This window comes from Petaurus breviceps, unplaced genomic scaffold, assembly GCF_028583685.1.
Source record: "Petaurus breviceps papuanus isolate PSGF00001 unplaced genomic scaffold, PetGlider_PUasm1.0 90564, whole genome shotgun sequence".
Taxonomy (NCBI): domain Eukaryota; kingdom Metazoa; phylum Chordata; class Mammalia; order Diprotodontia; family Petauridae; genus Petaurus; species Petaurus breviceps.
Window position 1 is genome coordinate 981292 of NW_027187275.1, and position 19876 is coordinate 1001167.

Sequence of the window (19876 nt, forward strand, 5' to 3'; positions counted from 1 at the left end):
GGGTATGGATGTAATGGTTGGACAGTTTGGAAATCTGTCTACTTGATCTGTTAATGTCTTGATAATTCTGTCTGTATATTTTGAAGTTTGGGGTGCTGACCTTTTTCCCCTGAACAAGGTAAACGATATATGTCTGACTGATTAAAGTAAGCTTGTTAACCCATTTTGAGTTGCTTTCCTTTAACAAAGCAGATCCAAGAACCTGTGGTAGCTGCAAACCCTGAGGACGCTTGGGGTGCTTGCTGCTACGGGGGTCGGCAATCAGGGTTAAGTGATTTGCTCAGGGTCACATAGCTAGTAAATGTCAAGTTCTAAGGCTGCTTTTGAACTCAGGTCCTCCTGACTCCAGGGCCAATGCTCTATCTACTTTGCTACCTAACTGCCCCATGTATGTGCTTTTTGAAAGTCCTATCATGGCAGAATTTCTTTTTAGGCATTATTGTGAGATTTCTGGATATATGCATTTGCTTATGTGACCTGGGAGGTAGCTAAAATGGAAACTAAATCAGGATTGAACATATTTATATACAGCAAGAGAGAGAATTATGTTACAGACAATAATATTTCCAAAATTTAGATACAAGTTTTGTGAGAATTACTTGTAGCTAATTCAAATGTCTAACTCATCTTCAAAACAAAAATTTTATTTATGTGGGGAACATAGTGGCAATAATTTTCGCCAAACTGACTCATGTATCCTTCATGTTTACAAACAGCAAATGCAGGTTATAAAAATCACCAAATACCTGTGCATCGTTGGGCAAGTTATTTAACTTCCCTGGGCCGCTATTTCTTTAGCTGTAAGTAATTCATCCATTCATTCAACAAGCTATTAGCTGGAATAGATCTCTAAGGTCTCTTCTAGGAGCTAAAGTTCTGTGATTGTATGTTGAATAAGTAATGATGTTATTATACCATCCAATCAGTGTCTATTTGGCAAGTAAAGAAGGTACCAAAAGCATGACCTCATTTTCTGCCCAGAGCACAAAAAATCATCATCCTTAGGCCACAGATCAAAGAGAGGATCCCAATGTCAAGTCTGACTTTTCAGGGACATTTGATATATTTTTTTCAGACTTAATGCAAATAAATTGGAAATCAGGAGAAGTGGAAGTGTGTAGACTCCTGAAATTTTAACATCAGACATTTGAGCCAGAAATAATTCAAAAGAAAAGTGAATCCTGTAAATTATCCCAAAGTCAGAACACAAAGCACACATTTACTTTAGTTACTGGGATATTTCAGGGGGAAATAACCTTTTAGTTTTATCCACATAACTACCTCCGTTTTCTCACTTTGCTGGACATAAAATTAAGGATGTCTGTACTGCTGATATTTGAGATTAGTAGGGAAAACTTCAGAAGGAGAAATTTGCTTAAACAATTGCTCTTATTTATTTGAAAGATATATATATATATATATATAGTGTGTGTATATATAATGTGTGTATATATATTGTGTGTATATGTATATATATATATATATATATACACTCCATTTCTTTTCTTCCAGATACTATTTGATCAGCTTGAGAATAGCAAGATACTACTCTGAGATTTAATTTAAAGTATTAAAAGTCTACTATAATAATAATAATAGCTGACATTTATATAGCACTTTAAGGTTTTCAAAGTGCTTTAGCTATGTATTATCTCACTTGGTCTTCACAACAGCCTTGTGAGGAAGGTGCTATTATTAGACACACTATTCTCACTTTATAAATGAAGAAACAGCTTGAGAGAGGTTCCTATAGTAAAGAATACTCCTGGGAGCATCCTTGTAAAGGTAATCATTTTAAAAGGCTGAGAAGAATACCGATTTTTGTTTAGGGAATAAAACTGAAAATTTTTAATATGGGGTCTCAAACAAGTCAGGTTTTAAAGGAGTACTAAACATCTAGCTAAATAGCTGGTTGGTTTTATTTCTTACCTTCCAATATTGTTCTAATCTAATCTGTAGTTTTTTTTTAATCAGACCTATTATTTTGCCAGATGAGGAAGCTGCCAGTGAGGAACTTTTTCTACTAGGGTAGTCTCGTACTCTCTCTGCAACTTGGAGTCTTAGAGATTTGCTTGGGGGTGTTTAGAGGTTAAGCAGCTTGTTGAGTCATGTACCTACTTCTGTTAAGAGGAAGAATTTGAACCCAAGGCTTTATGACTCCAAGGCCAGTTTTCTATCTATCTATACCACTATGATTTTTGTAAACAGTAATGTGAAAGTAAATTGGTATGTTTTATAGGAATAGCATAAGAATACAATCCTGGGATAAGAGGGATGTTTATTTTAAACCTCTATGGCAAACATACCATATATATATATATGGATGGGATTTCCTAGATGCTCTTTCCCTTTGACCTGATATTTCTTATAAGTCTTTCAAATTTCATTATAGACATGTAAGAAAATCTTTTATAGAAAATATAGAATATCACAGAAAGGATAGTCAATATTTTGGTAGCAAAAACTGGTGGGGGGTGGTATGAATTAGTGCCTATCAAACAAGGAATGGCTGAACAAATTACCTTATACTGTGTGGTAAGCATGAGGAACTCTGAGAAACTTGAGAAGACTTTTATGAATTGCTATAGAGTAAAGTAAGAAGCACTAAGGGAATGGTATATTTAAGCGACGCAATAATATAAAAGGAAACCAAAGAAAACAGCATTAAAATCTAAGGAAAACAGAGCTCTGCTCAGTGCAATACCCTGTCAAACATAATGAATATGTCACTTTGTTTTGCTTAATTGAACTTCTTTATTCAAGGGCAACTACGTGGAACAGTGGATTGATTACTTGGCCTGGAGTCAGGAAGAGAAGAGTTCAAAGGTGACTTCAGACCCTTAGTAGCTGTATGATGCTGGACAGTCATTTCATCTCTGTTGACCTCAGTTTCCTCATCTATAAAAAATGAGCTGGAGGAGGAAATGGCAAACCACTCCAGTATCTCTGCCAAGAAAACCCCAAATGGGATCACAGAGAGTCAGACATGACAAAGCAACTAAACAACAACAAAACCCCCCAATACTTCTTTGTTACAAAAGAAGCTTCTATTGGGGATGGAGATAATTGGGAAATGACAGTAATGTTTAAAAAAGCTTTTAAAAAAAACAATAAATAAGGTTACAACACACTTCTAGATGTCTACAAAATAGTCCTATGATAAAGAACTGTTATCAGTTAAAGGGGGTTACAGAGATGGCTCACAGAGATTAATTCCACAGATGTTATTTTTTTGGCAAGTAAAGGAATTTCTAAGTGAAAGAAAATTCCAGGAATTGTTTGGAGTATGAGAAGTATACGAGCATATGTGTAGCAGCAAGCACCCTAGCATACCCAGAATAGCTGCTAGCACAGGTTCTTAGATCTGCTTTTCTAAAGGAAAGCAACTCAAAATCTGTAATTTTAATGAAACATATATAATTTATCTAGTTCAGGGGAAAAAATCAGCACCCTGAACTTCAGAGAATACAAACAGAAGTTACAAGCAGACAAAAAATAGACAGAAAAATATCAGCAGACAGGGCTTCCAGCTGTCTGACCATTACATCCATACCTAGTTAGATACCAGAGAGGGAATCACCAACATCTGGGTTTTCAAAGCCGGGGTACTCAACGGGCTGCCCAGAGCCTCATTTGGCCAAATCACACAACTCTTCCCAAAGTGAGCCCTAAGGCAAAACCTCACATCAAGGTATATATAGCCTTCTCCTGGGTCAGAGAATGTCACAACCCTCTTGACCCACTGCCCAATCACAAAGTAACAAGGTGTGGGCATTCCTGGAAAACAAGCCTCCTGCCATAGGCTCCATGTGACCACATTCAGCCTATTAGGGGCAGAGTATATTTTCAAATCAAGGAGGGTTCTCAGAGTCACTTAAGCCTATCAAGGGGCCAAGGAGCAGGGAAGATCTTCAGATTCCCATTCCCATAATATTATGATACAGTGATGATGTGTAAGTAATTTGTCTAGCCAAAGTATAATTCTTCCTTTAAGGTTTGGAAATAGTAATGTTATCTTGTCCACCGAAAATCTTCCAAAGTTTTTATGAATGAAACAAGTAAGATATATAGAACTGAAGCCGTAAATTACTTTTGTATGCTCTTTGCAAGTAAAATAGATATTGCAGGCTCCTGGTCAGTGCTTAAAATTTCCATTCTGAGAACAAGAACTCAAGATCCAGGCTACAGAAGGTGCTGGTTCATAAGGAAGTAAAGTTAATTTCTTTTCTAGGGGACTGTGAAATCGAAGGGGAGAACTTATTCTAATTTGAAGTATGGCTTAAGATTTTATATGTCACCCACAGTTTTCACAGGAATCACAGTTTCTTTTTTTTCATTTTTTTTTACTCAACATAGCATAATGGATAAGGTGTTGGACTTGGAGTCAAGAAGAACTGGGCTCAGATTCTGTCTCAAATACTTACTGTGTTACCCTACTTAAATCATTAAATTTTTCTGAGCCTTAATTTTCTCATATGTAAAATAAAGAGATTGAATCCAGTGGCCTCTAATGATCCTTCTAGCTCTAGGTTTGTAATACTTAAAACTCCAAAATGGAGCTACTAATAATTTGTTATTGTGTTATATTTGTGTAATATCCCTCTTCAGTGGCCAACTGTAGCTAAGTAGCACATGCAGACTCTACTTGCCTTGGTATCATTTTTCCATTGTTGAGATTTCTTGATTGAAAATTTTCAGGAAGCAATTCAAATATGAAAACAATACATGAATATATCTCATAATTTTATAGTATTTTTAAAAGGCAACTAGTGTTTTGGTATTATTATTATTATTATTATATGCCTGTACTCTTCCCTGTAGAGGTATCCCAATTTTTCTGGATAAATTATTCTTGGTTGTAGGCCTATATATTTTGCCTTTTGGAATATTACATTCCATGCTTTCTGCTTCTTTAAAGTAGTGTATGCTAAATCTTGTGTGATCCTCACTGTGGCTCTTTGATACTTGAATTCTTTATTTGTGGCTGCTTACAGTATTTGTCTTTTGACCTGAAAACTCTGGACAGGAGCTGTGATGTTTATGGAAATTTTTATTTTGAGATTTCCTTTAGGAAACCTCAGAATATAATTCTTTCTATTTTCATTTTGCTCTCTGGTTCTAGTAAGATCTACACAGTCTGTTTTCTGATTTCTTCCAATATATCTAGGTTCTCTCTCTCTCTCTCTCTCTCTCTCTCTCTCTCTCTCTCTGTCTCTCTCTCAACTTTCAGGCAATCCAATGATTCTTTAATTATCTTTCCTTCATCTGTTCTCTTGCTCAGTTGTTTTTGATATGGGCTATCTTTTTCTTCCATTCTTTAGTCTTTAGAATTTATTTTCATACTTCTTGATATTGCTAAGCTTCTTGTTATCATTTAAATTTAACTTGGCCAATTCTGATTTTCAGCGAGTCTATTGCTTGGATAAGGTATTGTATCTTTTGTACTAAACTTTATTTTCCTTCTAATTCTTTGGAAAGAATTCTCTTTTTTTTCTCCCCAGCTTTTTCCTCTAATGCTCTCATTTCATTTATAATATCATTTCAGACTCCTTAAAAAAACACTCTTGCTTTATTTTTTCCATGAATTCTAGTATAACTTTGTAAAGCCTCACACAAACAGCTTTCAAGGTTCTGATTACATAGTATAGTGAGCTCTCTATTCAATAACAAATCAGAGTAAAACTTTCGTAGAAAATGAAAATACAGCATTCACAACGTTACAACTTATCACAGAAAATAAAAATACAGCACTCACCATGTCACAACTCAACAACTTATCACTAAAATGGCCACATAGTTTTCACCAAAGTGGTCACATAGTTTTAAACAAAGTACATTCATTTAGTCAATCACAAAATCCTTAATTCAATCACAAAGTAAAAAAGTCAAAGTTCTTCACCCCTAGGTCACAGTAAATCATAATCTTCTCAGTCAGTATGCAGTATCCAAGTAAAGTCTTCTTTCAGCTTGACTTGAGGCTGGCTCTCAGCTTCCATGGTTCATCTTCCATGGTCCCACCTTCAACTGTCAACTGGGTTCAAAGGCAGGCAGCTCCCAGTTCCTTGTCCAGCTCCTTTTCCAGTTCTTCGTCCAGTTCCTATTCCATATAGTAGTTCACAGTGTCCAGTCCACCTCAAGTCCTTCACAGTTCCTGTTTCTGGGAAGACAAAGCTTGACAGAGCCACAATAATATTCATGCACATTGCCGGCACCATCATCAATTCACTATCTGCCTGTGAAATCAACTCAGACCCACCAACAAGGTCTGAGAACTCGACACAAATCGTCAACATAGAAATCAATACTGACCCACAAACAAGGTCCAAGAGGTCAGCACAAACCATCAGTAAAGTCCCAGGACCTCCAAAACCCTCCTCCAGGACTTCTGTAAACATACAACCAGAAAATACTTTTTCAGGGCTTCTAGTAAGGTCCCAGGGCTTCTGCACAAAGTATCACAAACAAACATCAATGCAGACAGAGTACTGGGATACTACAAGTTTTCTCCTTGATGCTGCCACCACAAGAGTCCTCTTTTCAGCTCTTCTGTCTCTAGCCTTGGGGCTCTCCTTATATAGTCATTAGCTCTTCCCCAGGAGTACACAAGTTCTAGGGTGCACAAGCTGTGAGGTTCACATGTTCTTTTTCTTGACAGACTTGATACAAGGCTCAAAAGGAACTTGAACTGAAACAAGGTTAATTCAATTGCTGAAACAAGGTGTGAACTACTTCTGTGCTTGCCATTACAAACTTGTATCTAAGATATGTTTTGATTTGAAACTTTGCATGTAGATGCTTTGAAATCATTCTTTTTGGATTGTATCTTTGGTGTCCCAGCCACAATAACTGAAGATTGTGGTAGGAGTCATTTTGTTGTTGTTGAATCATTCTTCTAGCCTTACATTCTGAAATGGGACTTTGTATCAGGGCCAAGATCTGAGCATTTCTGGAGGGAACTTCTGGGGCTTGATTTATCCTGTTTTGTATTCTCTTATATCTTGCTGACTTTCTCTGGGTATTAAGTGCTGTATTTTTTTAAGTGAATTTTAATTTTTTTTTTGGAGGGGGGAAGGCAGGGCAATTGAGGTTAAGTGACTTACCCAAGGTCACATGGCTAGTATTTGTCTTAAGTGTCTGAGGCTGAATTTGAACTCAGGTCCTCCTGACTCCAGGGCCAGTGCTCTATTCACTGTGCCACCTAGCTGCCCCAAAGTGCTGTATTTTTCAAAGATCTTGGGGGGTCATCCAGGGTCTCAGGAGGGTAGCTTAAGCCAGAGATTTGCAAGCTTTTAGTGTCCCCCAAAGCTCTAATATCCAGAGAAAAGTCTGATCACTGCCCTTTTAGACTGAGTTTTATAAATTGTGGACCCTAGTTTAGTTATGAGTGACACAAACATAGACTTATCCTGGATGGAGCTGCAGTAGACCACTGCTAGCTCCAGCTACCATCAGTTATCTGGAAGGCTTCAGTTTCAGAGCAAAATAATCGAATGTTCTTCTTGGACTGAGTTTTCTGCCCTGGTTATTTAGTTTCAGGCTTTGAATTGGATTTAAGACCCTGCACTAGAGACAGAGCCACACCACTGCTGCTTGCTCATATTCCTGCTTTTTGCACAGTACTCAGTCTTGGAGCTTTTTGCCCTGCTCTGTTTCCCCTAGGGGCAGGTGCCTTTCTCAGTCTACACTGGTTCTGTTATCCACCTCTGGCTTCAGAGCAACAGGACTGATAGTTAGCTCCTGTTCCTATTCCTTATACAGAATCAGGCCTTTCTGCTGACTCTAGGACCTAGAGTTTGTCCTAACAACTTTAAGCCTCACTTTAGTCATTCAAATGGAAGGATCTGTACTCAGCCATGCCCTTGGCTAGGCTCCCATCCCTGGGGTTCACACGTTTCCACCTCCTTACATCAGTTTGTACTGAAAAAGTGAATCACTATTATTCTTCTTTAGATTTATTGATCGGGATTTTGTCTGGTGCTCTTTCTAGGTGTTTGTTTGAAAGTTGCAGATGAGGGCTAGATTGTACTGTTTCCTTCTGTTCCACCATATTAACGGATATCTTGTGCCTTATTGTTTTCCCCAAAAGTTTTCAGTCACTTTAAAAAACTTTTTCCATGCACCATCTTTACCTGACTCCAACTGTTCTTCAGAATGCTGTCTTTCATCACTTCATTTACTCAAGGACCCATAAATATTAATTCTTTGGTTTTAATGTTTCTGATTCTTAGAAATTTATATTTTAGATAAATAAAAATTATACCATTACAATTTATCCCTTTCACAAAAATTTTCAGCAAACCAAATTTAATTCACAATTGTAGGAAGAAAACTTTTATTTTTCATAACCAACCAGTGGTTGGCTTACCATGTTTTCCTTTTTTGGAGTCAGTTCTTGCCTCTGAGGTCAGAGTTTTAATGGACTGTTTTCTCTCTGCTTTCACAAAGAAAGTCGTTGTACCTTTGGTATATCCCAATTGTAATCTTGGTAAAAGGAGCAATAACTTTCACATCCCCACATATGTGCCAACAATCATATTCAATGCTTATTAAGACAAGTTTCATATTTTGGTGCCCCCTGATACCTATCTGATTTCCTGACTTCTCTATTTCTGGCAAAGACAACACCACCCTTCCTTGGACTTGATGGTTCACTTTCTTAATATTTCCCACATCTGATCATTTGCTAAGTCCTATCTGTTCTGTCTCTATAACATCTCTTACATCTCTTCTCTTTCTCCATATTCATACAGCTACCGTCCTAGTTCAGCCCCTCATCCACTCACACTTTGCAATTATAATCACCTTCTCATCGATCTTCCTCCTTTCATCCTCTCCCTTCTCCAATCCATTCTCCAAATAGCTGCCAAATTTTTATGCTTAAGGTCAGGTCTGACACTCATGTGTTTGCAGAACTTCTTTGGCTCAAGGAATTGTGGGTTATTTAAGTCTGGTTCCAACCTGTATTTTCAGCCTGATTTCACCTTACTGCCTCGCAGGCACTCCACACTCTAGACAGATTGGATTAATTGCTACTCCACGTACACAATACTCTTCCTCCCAGTTCTGTCTCCCCCATTCCCAAAAGGTTCTTGCTTCTCATGTTGGTCTAGAATAATTCCCAACATTCCCACCTCCTTCAGGAGGACTCTTTTGATTCCCCCATGTTGTCAGTTCTCTCCTTTCCCTCAAAATTTATTTGCATTTTTTCTGCTTACATATTATGTATGTACTTATCTGTATACTTATTGTTTCTTGCCTCTCACCCTCCACTTAGTAGACTGTAATCAAAAGAGCAGTTTCATTTTTGTCTCTGTATCCCCAATGCCAAGCCTCACGTCTGATAAGTGCTTAATATATACTTATTGAATAAAATTGAATTGATTCCAGACTTTTTTGTACAAAAGCTAAAAGTTCAGCTTGCTTTTTGGATGTTAAAGTCATGAGCAAGTTCATTTGCTTGAATTATGCCCTCTAAGGAGGGAAATGGTATGTTTTGTAGATGAAATCACCTTTCTTTTCTCCTTCCTTATCATTCTTAGCCTTATCACTACATTCTGAATCATTAGCATCATTTTTATCCAAATCCAGGACTTCTGTTGGTTTTAGTACAGCCAGTTTTCTTTTTCTTTTTTGTAAACAATGTCAACAATCACAAACATTTAAATTTACAAAGAAGAACAAGAAAGGAGATTATATAAGAAACACTGACCTGTGACTTTTTAAAAAAAGTAATATATATTTATAAATTTCAGCAAGGTTGTAATAAAGTTAACTGTCTTCTGAATTTAAACTTTTTCTTCTTTTAAAGAAGGTTTTTAATTTTAAAAAAGGTTTTATTAATTTATTTTCATATTTCTCACTACTCATTAACCTAGTCTTCTCCATAAGACCTTTCTTTGTCAAGCAAAGCAAATCATCACATTGTCCATGTCTAAGAATGCATATCTCATTCAGTATTTTTAGTCCTTTCCCTCTCAGCCAAGAAGTACGAGATATGTTCCATTATCAATCTTTTGAAGTCAGAGTTATTCATTCCTTTGATCAGAGTTTGCAGTTCCTTTATTATATAAAACAGGTTTTAGAGCTGATGGTAGATTTAGATCTCATACAGGATGTTTAGACTTGAAGGTAATCTCTGATATTAAGCTAAAATAGCCATCTGTTGAATGATCTTTTTTGTTCTCTCCAAATCATAAGAACTATAAACAGCTTGTGACAAGACCCAAGTATCCAGCCAGTTGCTAATCTAACACGTGATATAGCACAAGAGAAGGGCCTAAGGCCCTGTAAAGTTTCATTTCAGAGATTTAAAACAACATATTGTATTCATAACAAAAAGGATTCAGATGATTGACACACCGGTAGGAGTTAGAGCTGTTTATTTTAGAGGTCATAATGTACACCAATATCAACAAAATACAAAATACTTGAGAAAATGGGATTAGAAACAAAAGTTATATTTACCAAATGACTCCCAGAACACGACTGACAATATGGTCCGTTATATGTTGGGAGTTTTACTTTAATAACTAAACTCTTGGCCTGGAGATTCCTAAGGAGGGACTTCATATAATATACAGAAAAACATTCTCCTAATGACTTCTCATTACTCTACCTCACCTTCCTCTCAATCAAATCCGACTTTATTATGGCCTTGTTTCACAGCCTTTGACACCAGTGATTCCCCCTACTCCTTGATATTCTCTGCTCACTAAGATTTTGTGACTGCTGTCTTCTGGTTCTCTTTCTACCTTCTTGCTCTCTCTTCTGTCTCCATTGCCTGATCTTCTTACATCTCATGCTTTGCATGTCTCCAAAACTCTGTCCTGGATCCTCTTCTCTTCTTTGTTTATATTATTGCAGTGAAATTTCACTTATTAATTCCTATGATTTAAATTATCCTTAAGCCAATGACTCTTAGACCTATTTGTCCTGTCCTAACCTTTTCCCTGACTTCCAATCTCATATCTTCAAATGTTTGTTGGACATCTTTAATTTAACATGTATGTAATCCAGGCTTCTCTGGGTATGTCCAGTTCTAACATGGAGATAGAAGACCTCGAGGGGACTTTTGAGCATATATGGAGTCTACAGTATTTCTTACCACATGAGTGGGAGAAGTCTCTTTTGACTGGTTGCCTGCATGTTTAAAACTGGTGAGACTGAGTCGGTGCTCCTTTTTGGTTTTGCTCTTTTCTGCCATCTTTTGTCTATGTGGATGGAAGTTATTCATGGAATAGGTGAGAGGGTAGGGAAGTCCTTCCTCTGTTCCTTCTCTTTTACCCCTGGTTCTGAGAAATGGTCCTGGGGGGTGGAGGTGGGGGTTGTGTTTGTTTCCATTCTGTGTTTATCCTGTTTTAGGTGTTGGAGATGATCCTCAAGGGAACCATGACAGACTTAAAGCCAGGATTATAGAAGCAATGGTGGAGCCAGCCAGTACAGCATGGAAACCCTGAGAAATCAGAGTTCCTGGAACTTGAGCCTAAGAAGGGTTTTGGAATTAGAACTAGGACTGTGCTCTATTGGAACCAAGCTAAGCTATGAACCCAGTTTCCTTCCCCTCCCCAAAGACTGAGGTGGTTCAAGACGGAAGAAGAATTATGCCTTCTATGTATTAGGGAAGTAAGGTTTTGGGTTGGTTTTTTTTTTTTTTTTTGGAGGGGGAAGGCAGGGCAATTGGGGTTAAGTGACTTGCCCAAGGTCACACAGCTAGTTTTGTGTTTAAGTGTGTGAGGTCATATTTGAACTCAGGTCCTCCTAATTCCAGGGCCAGTGCTCTATTCACTGAGCCACTTAGCTGCTCCCAAGTTTGTTTATTTCTGATTATGCCTTCTGAAGTAAATATTTCTGTGTAAAAGTTAATCTGACTGTTCATAGCTAATGGAACTCAGATGAAGAGGACCTTCTTTACACTTGGTGGGGAGGAATACTATTAGTGGGAGCTAAAGCCAGTGATAGGGGACCTAGATATCCTCCAGTCCCTTTGGGGTACCTGAGAACCTTAAGGGAAGAGAGAAATCTAACACACCTGGCCTTCAGGTGGTGGGGCCAGGGTGGTCAGTGTTACACATGAGGTACAGTGTTAGATGTACAAAAGCTCATATCTTCTCCCCCCCCCCCCAACCCTTCCCTCTTCCTAACTTCTTATTACTGTGCAGGGTACCGACATCACACAGCAGGTTTGCAGCCTCGGTGTTCTCCTTCACTACTCTGTCTCACATCCTACATCCAATCAATTGCAAAGTCTTACCATTTCTCCCTTTGTAACCCCTGGAATTTTGCAAGAGCCTACTTGTTGGTCTCCCTTCCTCAGTCCCTCCTCCACTCAACTGGCAGATTGATCTTCCTAAAGTACATCTAACCATATCCCTTCTCCCCACCTCCCATTCAAACAAATTTCAATGACTTCCTATTGCTTCTAGGAACAAATTAGAGTCCTCTATTTCCTTTATAAAACCTTTTATAACCTAGCCCCTTCCTACCTTTTCAATCTTCTTACATCTTATGCCCTCTGTGTATTCCATCGATTGGCTTTGAGAATTTTCTCTGGCTGTTTCTCATGCCTAGACATCTTCTCCCTCGTCTTTGCCTCCTGACTTCCCTGACTTCCTTCTAGCATCGCCCCCTACAAGGAGCCTTTCCTTGTCTCCCTTGACGCTCATCCCTTTTCCCATCAGTCATCTCTAATGTATCCCGCCTCTATCTTGTTTGCAATATCCCCAATGCTCGACACATAGTAGGCACTTAAGTAAGCTTGTTGACTGACTGCTTTATAGAAAAGTTCATGTGTCATACAGTGATGGTATATCACAGAGATATTCTATTTTCATTGTCAAATTCTGCATAAAAATCATGTAAAACACCAAGAAGTTTCCAGATTAAAAAATGTGCACAGAACACTGCTATCCTTTTCTTTTGCTACATGACCACCCCATCTCTTTTTCTAGTCATAAATCTCTGATATCTTTTATATTATTTCTTCTTTTTTTCTTTTTAGAGGGGGGAGAGCAAGGCAATTGGGGTTAAATAACTTGCCCAAGGTCACATAGTAAGTCAATAGTGTGTCAACTGTCTGAGGCTGGATTTGAACTCAGATCCTCCTGACTCCAGGGCCGGTGCTCTATTCACTGCACCACTTAGCCACCCCTTTTATATGATTTCTTGCATGCAATTCGTGAATGGTAACATAATAACAATAACTGACATTTATATAGATTATTGCACTTGAGGCCCCCAACACTTACATGAAAGAGATACTACTCCAGGTATTATACTCATTTTAGAGACGAGAAATTGAGGCTTAGAGAAGTGATTTGTCCATGATCTCATATAATATTTAAGGCAGCATTTGCTGAGGTCCATTGCTCTCTTCTACTATACCACACTGCCTTTGAATCTGTGCTGCTGCCTAGGCTCACCATAAATACTTCAATTGTCTTTTGGGTAATGAGCAGTTTTGATTATTCAGAGATTGTAGTGTTCCATGATTCACATACAGATAGTGTCACTGGAAGAATACTGGTGCTTAAAAGATGGGTCTCTAGGGAGAAAATTAGAGTCTTTAATAGAAATGTATTCTTTCCAAAAGGCAATTTAGCCCATTATCCTATTCTTCCTCAATTCTGGGTTCATTTCAATGTTTGTCTGGTCTGTCCAGATATATATACCGATGGACCAACTTTATAAGTGTGTATCCAACTGTATTCTTCATTGATTATCTACCTCCCCTCATATGGATTTTGAGAACAAACTTGAATATGTTTGCAGATACAATTGGCACAATGTATAATTCTGTACAAAGAAAAATATATGGGGGACCTTCCTAGAGAATCAGCATGGTATAGTGAGAAGAACATTGCCTCTGGAGGCCAAAGACCTGGGTTTAAATATTACCTCTAAAGGCAAGACAAGTCATATAACCTTTCTGGCATGTGTCTCCTCATCTATGAAATGAAGAAATTAGACTAGGTGGCCTTTGAGGTTTTTCTAGCTCTAGATCTATAAAGAATCCCTCTAGCATTTGGATCCTTCACCAGAACTTCTCAGACATCTTCATCTTTGGCTCAGTTTATGCTTTGTTTAATATTAAGAATGAGAAAGTCAGTGGGTGGAGCCAAGATGGTGGAATACAGACAGTAACCTAGCTGAACTCTCCCAATGTTCTCCTCCAAACAGCTTTAAAATAGCTCCTCAAATCAAATTCTGGAATAGCAAAGCCAACAAGAGGTCTGAGCACGATATTTTTCTAGCCTAACACAACTTAGGAGGTCAGCAGGAAAGGTCTATGATACTACAGTGGGGGCCATCCCAGAGTGCAGCAGCAGCACCAGTAGCAGGTCTTGGAGGCAGGCATAACAGTGGTGGCAGCAGCAGTTTTGGGAACTCAGCCCAGAGATGTTAAGGAAGGAGGTTAGAAAATTAGTCAGAAAGAGATTACAGGGGACCCTTTGCTGGCACTGGGTACAGGACCTGGTACTGATTGGTAACTCTACTACCCATAAGTACTTCTGGGTCACAGTTCTCATTGGTCACAAGGAAGCACGGACCCTGGTCAGAGTTCCAAGGCCAAGAGGAGTATTAGCACTTGTAGGTGCAAGGGAAAAGGGGTAGAGATCAGAGGGCAGACTAGGAGAGCAGGGACCACACCTGTCTCTGGATTACATCAGCTTGAAAGCAACGAAAACTTGCAGACCACCAGTGAACACAACAGTACAAGAAAGCTGAAGTTGGGATAGTATCTCCCCACCCCCACATGAGCAGAGTCCAACTTTAACATAAAGTTTAAAGTAAAGAAATATGCTGGAAAAATGAGAAAACAACAACAAAAATCTTGACTGTGAAAAGCTCTTATGGTGGCAGGAAATAGAAAAAAAATTTTCAAAAGAAGACAACACTGTAAAAATAGCTACAAGCAAAGCCTCAAAGAAAAATGCTAATTGACCCAAGTCCAACAAGAATTTGTGGAAGCGTTAAAGAAAGAGATAAGAGTAGCAGAGGAAAACTTGGGGGAAAGGTATCAGAATAATGCAAGGAAATTATGAAAAAAAGAATTAACAGGTTGATAAAAGAGGCACAAAAATGCCAAAGAAAATGACACCTTAAAAAAGCAAAATAGCCAAATGGAAAAGGAAGTATGACAATTCACTGGAGTGAAAACTCCTTAAGAAGCAGAATAGACAAAATGGAAAAAGAGATACAAAAGCTCACTCAAGAAAATAATTCCTTAAAAATTAGAATTGGGGAAGTGGAAACCAATTACTCCATAACATCAAGAAACAATAAAACAAAGTCCAAAGAATAAAGAAAAAATAGAGGAAAATATGAAATATCTCATAAAAACAACTGACCTGAAAAATAGATCTAGAAGAGATGACTTAAGAATTATTTGACTGGGGGTGGCCAGGTAGCACAGCAAGTAAGAGCACCAGCTCCAGTGTCGGGATGAACTGGGGATCAAATCTGGTCTCAGATACTTAGCACCACACCCAGAAACACCTGGCCATGTAACCTTGAGCAACTTACTTAACCCCGATTGCTTAAAAAAAAAATTATTTTACTACCTGAAAGTCATGATCAAAAAAAAGAGCCAATATATCATATGTCAAGAAATTATATAGGATAACTGCCCTAATATCTTAGACCCAGAGGAGAAAATAGAAATTGAAAGAATCTATTGATCACCTTCTGTAGCGGCAACCACACTGGCATACTCAGGATGGCTGCTAGCACAGGTTCTTAGATCTGCTTTACTAAGAAAGGTACCTGTTTAAGGGGTCAACAATCTTTTAAAATTACATTCACTAGTTCAGGGGAAAAGTCAGCACCCTGAACTTCAGAGAAAATACAGGAAGAGAAAGACCAAAAGACGCAGCTCTGACTGTCTGAATCAACTATATACTTTACATACATTCCTGGATCCAGAGAACCTTTATATCTGAGCTGTTGGGAAACTCTGTACATAGAGCGAATCTTGACCAGGGAATCAGAAGATCCTTCTCATAAGCAAGTCCCCAAAGCAAAATACCAACTCAGAGTATATTTACACTTCTCAGAGTCAGAAGGTATCACAACTCTCCTGACTCAGTGCCTAATTAGAAACTAGGAAAAGGTGTGAAAGCCTTCCCAGAATCAAACCTCCCCTAAAAACAAGCTTCTCTTAATTGGCTCCACATGAGGCCTGTTAATGGACAGGAAGATCTTAAATCCCATTAACGTTAGACCTTCTGAGGGGAGGCTAGGTGGCTCAGTGAATAGAGCACTGGCCCTGAAGTTAGGAGCACTTGAGTTCAAATCCAGCCTCAGACGCTTGACACACTTACTAGCCATGTGATTTTGGGCAAGTCACAACCCCAATTGCCCTACAAAAAGTAAAAAAAAAAACCCCCAAAAACCAAAAAAAATTATACCTTCTGAAAGAGATCCCAAAATGAAAACTCCCAGGAATATTATAGCCAAATTCCAGAGTTCCTAGGTCAAGGCAAAAATGTTGCAAACATCCAGAATGAAGCAATTCAATGATATTCCAGAAGGCAAAGGAGCTAGGATTACAACCAAGAATAATCTACCCAGCAAAACAGTGTAATTCTTCCTGGGAAAAAATGAAATGGACTTTCAAACATTCCTGATGAAAAGACTAGAGCTGAACAGAAAAGTTGACAAACATAGGACTCAAGAGAAGCATAAACAGAGTAAACATGAAAGAGTAATTATAAAGGATTCAATAAAGTTAAACTGTTTACATTCATACATGGGAAGATGATACATGTAACTCCTAAGAGCTTTATCATTATTAGGAGAGCTAGAAGGCATTTACACAGACAGACGGCATGAATGTGAGTGGATTATATAGAAATGATTTTTTTTAAAGGGGGCACGAGAAAGAGAGATGCACTTGGAGAGGGGAAAGGGCAAAGGTAGAATAGGGAAATTTTTCTCACATAAAAGAGGCGTTACAAAGAAGAACTTTTACAGAGGTGAAAATGGTGGGGGTGGTGGGCAATTCTTGAATCTTGCTCTTATTGAAATTGATTCAAACAGGGAAGAATATACATACACACTCAGGTATAGAGAAATCTGTGTTACCCAGTAGGGAAATAGGAGGGGAAGGGGATAAGCAATATGGGTGTGTGTGTGACGAAAGGGAGGATGGATTGAGGGAAGCAGTAGACAGAAGCAAAAGAGACTTTTGAAGAACAGGACGGGGGCGGAGGAAGAGAGAGAGAGAGAGAGAGAGAGAGAGAGAGAGAGAGAGAGAGAGAGAGAGAGAGAGAGAGAGAGAGAGAGAGAGAATGTGATGACTGTGAATGTGAAGCTCACCCATAAAATCAATAGTAGAATGGGTTAGAAACCAAAATCTAACAATATGTTGTTTACAAAACACACGAGTGAAGCAGAAACACACATACAGAGTTAAAATAAAGATCTGGAGCAGAACCTATTGTGCTTCTGCTGAAGTAAAAAAGGCAGGAGTATCAATCACACTCTCAGACAAAGCAAAACAAAACAAAAAAAAGACCTAATTAAAAGAGATAATTAGGGAAACTACATTTTACTAAAAAGTACCATAGACAATCAAGCAGTACCAAAAATTTTTTTACAGCTAGTTTCTTTGATAAAAGCCACATTTCTCAAATATATAGGGGACAGACTCAAATTTATAAGAATGTGAGCCATTCCCCAGCTGACAAATGGTCAAAAGATATGAACAGGCAGTGTTCAGAAGAAGAAACAAAGCTATCTATAATCATGAAAAAAAAAAACCCACAACCCTCTACATCGCTATTAGTTAGAATAATGCAAATTAAAGCAACTCTGAGGTACCACTTCATACCTATTAGAAATGACAAATACTGACGGGGATAATGGAAAATAGATACATTAATAAACTGTTGGAGTTGTGAACTAGTCCAAACATTCTAGAGAACAATCTGGAACTATGCCTAAAGGGCTATCAAAGTGTTCATGGTCTGTATCCCAAAGAGATCAAAGAAAATGACCTATATGTTCAAAAATATTTATAGCCACTCTTTTTGGGGTGGCAAAGAATTGTAAATTGAGGGGATGGTTACCAAGTGGGGCATGACTGAACAAGGTGTGGATGTGATTGTGACATATATTGTACATTTAAATATTATGATTTATAGCACTATTGCACTATAAGAAATGGGGAAAGGAGTGATTTCAGGAAAAAAAAATATGACAAGCCCTATATGAATTGATGAAAAGTGAGGTGAGAAGAACCAGGAGATCATTTTGCAAAGTGATGCTATAATGATGATCAATTGAGAAACCCTTGACTACTCTGATCAAGGATCCAAGACAATTCTAATCATCTCATTCTATTATTTCATCATTCATCATTTTGTAATGAAAGACTGCTCTCCACCTCCGGAGAGAACTGATGAACTCTGAGCACAAGTATAATTTTCTTGCTTTATTTTTTTGCTCTTTTTGTGTGTGTGTGTGATATGGCTAATAGGGGAATATGTTTTGCATGATTTCACAAGTATAATTGATATTATTTGCTTGCCTTCTCAGTGGATGAGGGAAGTATGGGAGGGAGGGAGAGAATTTGGAACTCAAAATTTGAAAAGAATGTTAAAAACAAAAAATACATTTTTTTAAAAAAGAATAAGGTCTTTGAACAAACATCTTCATTGTATTTTTCAAGAAATCTTACATGATTGTAATATATTAAAGAGACACAGCTTGTTGACTTTTAATTCTGTAACTTTATAAAACATGAGTTACAAATCATGCTTACTCATCTCTGACCAAAGAAAAGGTATTTACTAACTTCCTAATTTGTGCTAGTTATTACGTTAGGTGTTGGAAATACAAGATAAGATGACATTGATACTGCCCTCCAGGAAGTAATATTCATATTTTGGGGAAAGGGGGTATGGGTGTTTCTACAAAGAAAAGCTCCAAGAACACCAGGAAAATCTGAACTGAGCTGCTGGGGGGATAGATTAGTGAAGGGTCCAAGAAAGTGGTAAGTAAATTTACTTAGACAAATATTTGTCTAAGTGTATTTGTATGTGTCCACATGTAAGTCAGCAATGGGAAACCAGAATCTACTTGCCAAGGATTTGAAGTATTTGAACTGACTGTGCTAAAGAAGGGTAAACACTTGTAAATTATATGTGATCACCTCACTGGGGCCAGGGGAGAATAATAAATACCTCCTTATGAATCTTTTGCATGAGAATGGGAATCTAGGGAAGTATTGGTCACAAACATATAAAATTATTACCTGTTATATAAAAGTATTCTTTATTTAACATATGGAATAGAAATTCTTATACAAGCTTCTACACACATATGTATGGAAGGATATGTATATACATGCACATGTAGCTTTGATCTATAATATACAAATATGTATGGCCATCTATATGCATATGTACACACTTATACAATATGTTATACAATGAATGGGCAGACATATGCATGTGTACATACCACATATCTACATATGTGTTTATACACAATACACATTCATTCACAGTATGTATGTGTAAATATAGGTATAATTAGATTGTGTGCATATATATGGAAATATATGTGCATATATGTATATATATGTAGATGTGTGGGCAGCTATGTGGCAGTGGATAGAATTCAGGATCTGAAGTCAGGAAGACATCTTCCTGATTTCAAATCTGACCTCAGACACTTACTAGCTGTGTGACTTTGGGCTTAACCCTGTTTGCCTCAGTTCCTCATCTGTAAAAATGAGCTGGAGAAGGAAATGGCAAACCAATTCAATATCTTTGCCAAGAAAACCCTAATTGAGGTCAGAAGAGTTGGCAGGATTGAAACCACCAAAACAACAAAAATGTATATGTATGTGTGCATGCGTGTAAATATATGG

General features: G+C 37.8%; 1 protein-coding gene across 4 annotated transcripts in view; it reads left to right on the plus strand.

Annotated features, from left to right (window-relative positions):
- Positions 1 to 19876, plus strand: part of RWDD3 (RWD domain containing 3) — an 835110-nt gene that overhangs the window by 214143 nt on the left and 601091 nt on the right. The gene's annotated exons all lie outside the window — the stretch shown is intronic.